We start from the raw sequence: 10,802 nt of genomic DNA on the forward strand, positions 1-10,802 counted from the left end.
AGAGCTTGGGAGGTGATAAGGAGAATTTTAAACTGGATTCTGTGTTGGATAGGGGGCCAGTGGAGGTCTAGGAGGACTGGGGTGATGTGGTCTCTGGTGCTGGAGTCAGTAAGTAGACGGGCAGCTGAGTTCTGGATATGATGTAATTTTTTGAGGAAATCGGTGGGTGTTCCGTACAGAACGCATGTGGCAGCAGTCCAGTCGTGAGGTGATGAATGCGTGGATGAGTGTTACAGCGGCTGAGAAGGACAGGGAGGGATGAGATGGAAAAAAATGCAGATTTTGTAATGTGGTTGATCCAGTACTCGAGGGAGAGGGTTTGGTCAAAGATCACCCCGAGGTTGTGGATTTTTTGTGGATGCTGGAAGAGAAGAACTATCGATGCAAAGAATTTGCCAGGATATGATGAGGGATTTTGGGCCGATAATGAGGATTTCAGATTTGTCGCTGTTGAGTTCAAGGAAGTTAGTTTGCATCAATGCTTGCATTGTGGCATTTGGATGGTTGTAGATTATACTGTAGATATGTGTTACTTATTCACACAGGTATATATGTCGATTGTTGTACAGCGACAAACAGGAACTGTCTATTCTTTCCAAACAGAAAAATGACTCCCTAAGGCCTTAGTACATCAATGATTGTTAGGTGGCAGCACCCACTAGTGGATGTATTAATTACGATGGGAACAAACCCCAAATCAAGATCTTCTTCTAAACTTAACTAAAACCAATTAGTTTTGTTGCCTAAACCTAACTCGTTCCACAACCTTAAAAAAGTGTTTAAAAACACAAACCGTTACGCTTAGATATGCTCCTGATAGGCTCCAGTGGGGCATATTTCCTGCAACCGCTAGGGACGCCAATTTATAAAATTCTCTCCTATGGGTTGTGTTGAGAGATGCATGACATGGCGGACCCAAACGCAGAGAGGAGGCAGGCAAAACGTTGAGCTTGAGAGTTAAATGAAGAAAAAGCAAAGTACAAAGAAAGGACTGAGATGGGCAGGCAAAAAACTAAATCCAGGGATCAAAAAACGAGCACAGGAACACCAAAACAAAAGTCAAACAAACCAGAAATAGAGACCAAAAAATATTTAAGGAAGCAAGGAACCAGACACAAACTGACACGGGGAGACATGACACTGCAATGATCTGACACAGGACAAGGAACGCACAAAGACTAAATACAGAGGGTAACGAGGTAACAAGAGGCAGTCGACAAGAGGGCCGGGAAACAGGTGGAAATCATCAGGTAATCATAGGAGCGGGAAAACACAGGAAGTAAAACCAAAGACAAGATGAGACAGAGACCCAGACTTCAAAATAAAACAGAAAAACAGAAAATATACAAGACAAGACCAAAAATGCCATACACTAATCACAAGACATGACAGAACCAGGCTAAGCACTAAACACAGGAAAACGGACTACCAAAATAAAATAAGACAAAAACACCAAACCATAACAGGTCGTTTTACGGTAGGGCAGGAAAACTACCTATATCGTTGAATGGCAATATAATAATGTAATATTTTAGAGATTTTGGTCATGTAGTAGCTAAGTTTTTTTAACCACAAATTCTAATTTTGCATCTAAAAAAACTCTTTTGGAAAGCCTCTCATATATAAAGGGAATAGTTCAAGACTTACTTGCTTTCTTTTTCTTGCTGTACCCCTCGTAAGTACAAAACTGGAAGCAGATCATTGTTAGCCTAGCTTAGCATACTGGAAGCAGGGGAACCAGCTGGCTTGGCTCCGTCCAAAGTTTGTAAATTTGCCTTTACCAACATCTCTAAATCTCACTAATGGAAAAGTGTGAGAGTCACAAATAGAAACAACATGGGTTTTTATTCTCATTCGAAGTCTAACTTGGTGACCAAAAGCTGAATTCTCTGAAAAATTCCAAGTTTGTAATACAAACCTACTTTATGTTTACGGGGATACCAAAGTCCTTTTATAACTATTTCTTCATAATCTGCTGGTCTGAAAAGCTTGTCTGCAAAACAGGATAATCACGAGGATAATCTCAATTGTTAATAGGATGGTACAAATATGATTCACTGAACGATTGTTTGAACACGCAACGGAGCTGAAGGGAAACAAAAGGCTGGCCAGTGGGGTAAGAGGGGGAGGCAGCCAGGGAATTATCATGTAAGTGTTGTACATGATGAATCTGGGATCAAGAGTGTGATTTGTTTGGCCATTTTTGGCTCTGAATACCATGCTCCATTGGTCAATTGTTATGTTGTTGATCTGGGAATGTGACCTTGTTTGATTTAAGGTACTTTTCGAGGATTTGTAGATCAGCAAAACGCCTGAAATGTTGATTTAAATGGGAAATTAAATTGATTCTCAAACATCCTGAAGAAATCCCGAAACCGAGCGAAATTTAGGATCTGCACTCTTCACCACATACTTCAGATGCTAACATCCAACATCCTGCCAGCCTCACGAATAAATCATTTTACTCCTTACTGACAAACTGTGCTTCAACGAACTAGACTGTATTTTTTCCATTTAAATTTCGGAGCCCATTTTCATGCAAATGGCAAATTTATTGTCACAAACCATGTAACGCTGGCAGTAACACCTTACCTTAATGAATATCAAGTGCGGCTGCTGCAATAGCTCACTAATCAACTTTTAGTTGGAATGTGATTCATAAAGAGACGATTCATGGCCTCTCGACTTCCACTCAAGACTCCGCGGCCCATACGACTGTGTTATAAGGATTGATGAAGTCATCCATCAGATTGATCGCCAGCATTCTACCAAATGAAAATGATTATCAAATTACTGTGGCTGAGCCGTTAAAAGACTCCAGACCCGTAAAACTCGGAAGTTAGAGCTTCTCTGAACCCACTCAATTAAAAAGTACGAGGTAATCGCTTATACATGCTGTTAGTTTGAGTTATGGTGGTTAACACGGTCTCTTGTCACTGGTGCTCCTAAGTCTATTGTGCAATTACTTAAGAAATGATATATTAAAGCTTTAAAAACTAGCAAAGGTTTAACATTTAGGTGACCTTTAGAAAGTGCAGTAAAGTTAAATAGAAAGTTGGACTGTAAGGGGTTTTTCAATTAAAACGGCTCAGCTGTTTAGTGCTGCAAAACAAAATCCTTAAGCCTCCCTCCGCTGCCAGTAGCTTGACATGAATTCTAAGTCCATAAGCCAAATATTGATATTAATCAAAACCTGAAAACGAATTAAGCCTCTTTACTTGTTCATTGATTTGTTTTTGACCTTTCACACCACAAGTAAACAGTTGGCCTGTTGTTTCCTCCTGGCCTCCACGAGACTTCAGATCTAGATCAGCAGTGTGTAAATACTCAAGATATGAATGTTCACTTTTAACAGCCGCAATAAAAAAAAAAACATTTCCAAATGTACACAACAACCTTGTCGCCTGACAGAAATGTTGAGATTTCTTTTATGTTCAATGTCAACAAACTACACACACAGGCATGTTCCTGCAGGAAGGTGATCCAAAATAGGAAAGAAATAAAAAAAAATTATAACATCTGTCACCATGATTACAGATTTCCCTGGCATTATCATGTAGCTACACTACCGGTCAAAAGTTTGGGGTCACTTAGAAATTTCCATTGCACTCCATTATAGACAGAATACCAGATGAGATCAGTTGCATTGCTTTTTTAACCAGGGCAGCAGTTTTCAGATTACATTATGTGTTTACATAATTGCAAAAGGGTTCTCCAATGTTTTTCTAGTTAGTTTTTTTTAAATGATATCAGATTAGTAAACAAAATGTGCCTTTGGAACGTTGAAAGAATGGTTGTGGATAATGGTCAATGCAGATATTACATTAAAGCTCTGCCACCCACTCAGATCAGCTGGTATTCTGTCTATAATGGAGGGGAATGGAAATTTGTAAGTGACCCCAAACTTTTGACCGGTAGTGTACATATAGCAGTGTATTTAATGTAAACAGATGAGCATGTAAAGAAATCTGACACTAATTGACGCCAGTTTGAGTCGGGAGTAGAAACAACTGTTGGAAGAGGAGCCGTCAGAACAATCTGAAACCAAGGTTTTTGCTCGCAGAACTGACTTTAAATGTGTTTACCTCATTATTTAAAGCTTTGGCCACGTTCAATACGAACATCCAATATTTTAAGATGAACCCGTTTTCACTCCCAACTCGTATCAGACGGACGCTTGGGCAGAGGTCTTCCAGCGTCAGTATGGGACGCAAAAAGCGCCCTTCGGCATGTGTATGGAACGCACCGGGCAGAGCAGCAGTGCGACCGCGGTGCTGTAAAATTGCGCAGTGTTAAGAGCGACAACGGTGTAGGGAGGCTGGTTGGGGGGGTGGACGGGTCAAACAACACAGGACTTTCACCCCGTTCCTGTCCTGCGTCACTGAAACATTTTATAACCCCACCCACGATATTCCTAAACCCTACTGTCCCGTTCTTGTCCAGCAAGTCCTGGAAATGCCCCTTTAATAAGCCCACCAACGATCTTTCCCTAAACCTAACTGTCCCGTTCTGATGTCCAACCCAGAGCGTCCAAAGTGACACGAATAGGCCCGACCAAGCGTGTTTAGATAACGAGTGTTTAGATATGACGCTAAAGGAGACTTTTAGCATCAATAACAACGTCAAAGGCATATGGGCATATGTCAATAATTTACACAATGGGAGTGAGAATGTGTTGAAGATATATGACAGTGTATAAGGATAAGAATAATAGGTCCACTAAAAAAATATTTACACGACACTGCCTCATTAATTAAAGTCATCCTATAATCTTCTTTACTGCAGCTTCAATAGATACATAATGTATATTTTGTAAGAATAAACAATATTTTGATTTTGTCTTTATACACTCTAATATACACTATAATATTAAAGATATTAGAATATAACAATTATCCCATTATCTTAATTATTCGCCTTTTACAATAACAAATATAGCAATATACTTGGGAAGCATGTCAGGTGGAGGTATTGTGCGATGAAAAACAAAAACATTCACCCACACTAATGCAAACTAAGCTTTTCATTCCTGTTTTTGGGTTAACAATCAAAAAGATCTCCCTGCATTAAGGCCTTCCTCACCTATTGTCAATAAACATGCTTTATCTAAAATAAGAGCTTTAGCGCCAACACAAATGATGATTGGCCCATATTTAATACTCTCGATTTCAGGGCGGGGAATGACAACAACAGCAACTCCCCGAGGGCTTTTGTCCCTTTGTTTTTGACAGCTACTTCAATTACCACCGCATGACACTGGGGACAAGGTGACTAACATGTTGTTGTCTGTGTGCACATGAAATGGTTTGTTTGCTTTCACAAACCTCCAGGTTGAGCTTTTACCTCACAGCCTTTGGTGGATTAGACAATTTGGGACGTGCCAATCAGAAGCCCTAGCCTACCTTTCCACACTCGCTAAGCTGTGGACCAATAGAAAAGCAGAGAGGGCGCATCACCCTCCACCTTTCCCCCCTTCACTCTCTATGTCGCCCTGTCCATCTCTCCCTTCATTCACTGAGGATCAAGCCTCCATAATCCCAGGATTTTATATCCACCAAAACAGCTTGGGCCCATCAGCAAATTGCAATGGCATATGGTATAGGTTTATGATTCATCTGGCACATGCATAGCAATGAGAGCCTCATCATCCGTGGGCAAACACCGGGAAAATATTGTAATGTTAAATGATGCCAGCCATGGAGAGAAGTGGCACCGGCCGTGTGGGAGGGCTGTGTTTGTTCGGCCCAGCGAGTGCAGCATCGGAGGTTGTAAACAGCTTTGTGGATCTGCCGTCCCTCCTGCGACCCGGGCTAGATTAGGGACCTACTGGGACTGGACGCTCAGAGACGAATCTCCAGAGGGAGGAGAAAATGGAGAGACAGGCAGGACTGAATATGTCTCAAGCATTAGTAATGTGAACATGTTGGCCCTAGTTTAAAAAAGTTTTAAATTTATTATGTACTAACATCAAGTACCTTTACCATGAAATAGAAATATTGTTTTTTACAGCTCCACTGCATAAAACATCCATTATATAAAGGTGAAAGGTTAATGGAGTCATTGATTGCAAGTTCTTAAAGGGATATTTTGGATTTCTTGAAGTGGGATTGTATGAAGCACTTATCCATAGTCAGTGTTTTATACTTGCACCCCCCCCCCCCCCCCCCCCCCCCCCCCCCAGTTTAGAGAAGCAGACAGGAGTCCCAACACGGAAGATAGGCAATGTAGTGCTCTGGCCGGGGGGAAACAACTAAATGTATTTTAGCCACCTACAAAAAGGCCAATCCAAAAAAGAATAATAATAAATCTAATAATATCAGTTTAAATGTATGCTATATTTAGGATATTTCCACTGCTTTACCCTGCCTTCAGACAGCCCTGTCCTTTGACACTACATTTGGACATTGAAACTTGGACACTTAGATCAACATTGCTGAATCCTTGAAATTCATGCTGTAGACCTTTGCTTTGGCCTCCTCACTTCTATGTGTTTGGTCCCGTATGTCTTATGTTCTTCACTCTGTCAATGTCTTTTGTGTGTGTGTTTGTGCATGTCTGTTTTTGTATGTCTTATTGGTGAGCTGCTGACTCTGTGCCTCATGTTTCTTTTTTATTAGTTCATCCCCGTCCCTGTCTTTCCACTCTGTGTTTTTTGGTCCTGAGACGCGTTCTTATGTCTCATTTGATTGTTTGTTAATTTTACAATAAAAATATTTGATCACAAAAAAAACTTTTTGCTGGACGTCCCTGTGATGTTTTGCTGGAGCTCGCTTCAACTGCAACCCCCACTGCATGGACGCACTGGTTGAGATCAAATAAACGAGGGGGCTGCCGTCGGATCGTGTTTTTAAGCAGTCATGGACTATGCACGTAGCTGCTGTGACAAAAATGTAACTCATCAAAACACATCAGAGCTGTGGTGGCTACAAAGATATCACATGGAAACAACAAAACCTGTGATTGGTCAGCTTGGCTGCTTGGGTTGTCCTCTTCAGGTTTTTGATGCTGCTGGAGATTGCTAAAAACTTTCTGCTCAACTCGATCGTCGCTCTCACAGCAAATGTAAAAATGTGAACACTTAACTAAATTTTGACACAGAGCTTCAAGTTTAGGTAAAAATGCATCTAAATTTGATACCTCACATCTACTTTCTTTATTCCTGCACACATCAGACACCCACAGGAGCAAGGAGCCAAATAGTTTGATATGCTGCAGCATAATTCATTTGAAAAATGTAAGTTTGATGTAATAAACAGAATTTTAACTTAGCCAGCAAAGTGTCATTTAACTTAAATCAAATATAATGCACCACTGGAACGGCCAATATGATTACATTAACACTTCCATAAAACTGGTTATAAGACATATTCTATGCATATATTTCTGTTAAAGGCACATTTCACCCAAGTTAACTCAGTTGTATTTTAAGTTTCTTGCTGCGTGTTCACCCACAGACATAATCCACAACATTAGCACCATTTCTAAACATCTGCTGGAGAAGTCAGAGGCGATCTGCTGCCTCCTCTGCCCGTGCCTCTTCTGAAATGTGACATGATCACATACAAACACCTCCAGCCAAAGTGTCCCTCGGCCTTCATTAAAGCACGACACAGAGCGCTGCTGGCAAGGTGACTCGACCCGGGTCTGACACAGCTCCACCCCCACTGGGATGGCACAGGCTCGCACAGGCCCACGCGATTGGCTCAGAAGACCTTCCGTCAGCCTCCGTGCCGGGTCAACGTGGGTTCAGACACAGAGCAGAAGCAACCGCGGCTGCCTGTATGGATCTGCAGCTCGGAGAAGGCCTGCCATGAGCTGACAGTCAGTATGTTGGAGGATTATCATTAGCAGGCTCCAGACGGCCTGCCGACCCCCCCGGCCGGACAGGTGATCTAGCTCGGCCGTCTGACTCAACATATGCCCCCGCGGAGCTTCAACACACATATTGTGCCATCATTATTTCATACCTAGCAGGAGCATCTCTGAGCGCGGCACAGATTTAGGTGCAAAAGCAGGTTGCTGTGAAACAAGTTATTTTTTCTTCTTCTGTGTGTGTACCAGTAAGTGGGAGAGGTAAAACGGCATCGGCAACCTTTTGCATGTGCTGACCATCTGTTCCTTTTTCTTAAGGAAATTATTTTAAAAAAATAACAACGTAGATGTTCTCTTCTATTGGAAGAACCAACCAGATAATTTACCTACAATATCTCCACAATATCTCCCTGACCTGCTTATCAGATGCAACCTTCTTCTAGGAAATATGACTAACTAGGTCATCTTTTAGTTGTTCCAACAGCCAAATCAAGAGCTGGTGAAGTGGTTTTTGTTTTTTATGGTCCTTACTGGTGGACTACTGCACCAGACTGGATTAAAAAATATTTATTTTCTTGCACATTTAGATTTTTCTCTCATTTTTGTGTTAGATGTTGTCACATGTTGTCTATGTGTGCACGTGTATAAGGTCCAACAGTCTTTTGGTCAAGCACACTGCATCTACCCTGGAATAAACTGTGCCATACAGTAGATTAAGTTTTTGTCTACTTGCTACCTTAGTAAAAGTAGCAATGAATGTACAAAAAGTACAGTGTGTATGACACAGTAGTATCGGCATGATGTACTTCAATCAATGGCACTTTATCAACACTAAAAATATCCTCATGCACCATGGCCCCTTTCCAGTATATTATTATTAAAAAATAATTATTACTGATGTGCTTCCGACATATTTTGGTCGGTACCAATACCAAGCACTATGGTTTGGTAGTTTAATCTAAAACAATGCATCATACTTTATGGCCTCATGACTTGATTTGTATGTGAAATGAATAAGGGTATAGTTTTTAAATTTTTTAATCTCTTAATTGTAGTGGAGTGGGGTTAAAAAATAGCAAAACAAGAACTTCAAAACTACATACGCTACAACAATACTTGAGTAAATGTACTTACAGTAATTACCCACATCGGACTTCTAAGTAGGTATAAAGCTTTTGCAAAGACACATTTAATTGTCTCATGCTTCATTAAGATTCTGTTTTATTGTATAATACTTTAATCGTCCAAATCCTGCGTGTAATACGATTGGACTTATATTACACATACGTATGCGTGTTTCTAACTCCTCGCTGCTCTCTTGAAATAACTGTACACCATCACTGACATACAGTCTAATCATCTTAAAGGAGTCCTATATCTTTATCAGCATATTTAGTACAGAGGGCTTTAAAATTCACAGGGACGAGCGTCAAGATAAAGCTCTGAAATCCGGAGCCGTCAAGCTCTCCTAATCCCCCCACCTGCATTTTCCACAGCCGTCGCCGAACAGCAGCCCTGCATATCGCCTGTGAAGGGGATTTAGTTGTAATGCTCTCAGAAATACAATGCATAAAACCAAGTGTCAACTCTAACAAGCTGTTCCTGGGCTGCCCTCTGGATGCGACAAGGTCTGCACTCAGGCTTTGAAAGGTTAGCGGCCGTGCAGAGTTGCAGCATTTGATCCCACAGTTACCCAAATTTCAGAGACAACTGTGCAAATCGGAATAACCTGGGAAGCCAGACGGGCTTTCGGGGGCAACAGCTGCTTAAGTCCGTTCGCTAGCTGCCAGTGAAACTTTATAAGGGGAAGTGGAGGTTGAAATTTTATGGCAGCTAAGCCCTCTCCATCAAATTGCGAAAACAGAACCTTGTGGAACAGCTCAGAATGGATTTAGGAGTTTACTTGGTGTTTTCTGCGCCGCGAGTGTTAATGTAAAAATAGAAGAATGCAAAGACCTTCGGATGCCGCTGTCCTCATGTGCCTCTTTTATTCCAATCAGTATGTTAGACAAGGGCTCAACCATATATAGTGAATTATATTTCTTCTCAAAGTCATAAAAATTCATGTTTAAACCCAGAATTCACTAGAGTGATGCCTGACATGTGGTTAGATGTGAATTTAGACATAAAAACATAGATTAATTTATTTTGCACAAATTGATCATGTATCTCTTTTGTATCATATTTGTGAATTTCTCTCCCGCCGAAATAGAGAATATTTGTAGCGCCTAAGCTTCTTTAAACACATAACATCTTTTGAGTAATTCAGCCGCTTTATTCTTCTTTCAGATGTCTTTTCATCTCCAAAGTATTTTGTTTGTTCAAGTGTGACAGTCTGTTGCTATATACTGAGCCCGTTTACATTACACACCATGTATAAGCTTGAATGGCAGCATGGTGTGCTGCTCAACTGGGAAAAATGGACAAACTGGCACTTCATGAAAGAACTCAATCGAAATGTGGCACAAAGAGATTCGACAAAAACAACATATTTGTTATTTGCAAGCAAAGTTTGTTATAATTGTAAGGTTATAGTTTTTTTCAGTTATACTTTGAGCATGAATGAGTTGGTTTTTCTTGCACCTCCTTTGGTCATGCCGTCATCTGCTTGTCTTAGATATTCTTTGACTGTTTCTTCTGGGACTTGATCCCGCATTTTCCAGTCCTGGTTCTGTATTAAGCACTGACAAAAGTGCACTGACTGAAGACTAAAGCAGGACTCTGAAAAATGAGATTCCACAAAACTAAAGAGAAAAACACAAGTTTCCAAAATGTCTCAGCATATCAGGCCTGATTTGTTTTTTGGGAGTCAAAAACAGCTTTACAGACAAAATGAAATGAATAAAAATAAATAAATTCCAGCAAACTGAGGGACACAATGAAGATATTGTCGACATTCTGATCAGCTGATTGTTTCCTCTAAACTCAGATCTTATGACTCTCTGTGTGCGAGCTGATAGTTTAGAAATATGTAATTTGCCTCTACTAAA

General features: G+C 40.7%; 1 long non-coding RNA gene across 1 annotated transcript in view; it reads left to right on the forward strand.

The window, feature by feature from the left end:
- The first annotated feature begins 495 nt into the window (after positions 1 to 495).
- Positions 496 to 10,802, forward strand: part of LOC116689568 (uncharacterized) — a 24,779-nt gene continuing 14,472 nt past the window's right edge. The window contains exons 1-2 of the long non-coding RNA XR_004332039.1: positions 496 to 506; positions 1,763 to 1,765. This is a non-coding gene — a long non-coding RNA (uncharacterized LOC116689568). The remainder of the gene's footprint in view (positions 507 to 1,762; positions 1,766 to 10,802) is intronic.

The sequence above is a fragment of the Etheostoma spectabile genome, chromosome 5, assembly GCF_008692095.1.
Source record: "Etheostoma spectabile isolate EspeVRDwgs_2016 chromosome 5, UIUC_Espe_1.0, whole genome shotgun sequence".
Taxonomy (NCBI): Eukaryota; Metazoa; Chordata; class Actinopteri; order Perciformes; family Percidae; genus Etheostoma; species Etheostoma spectabile.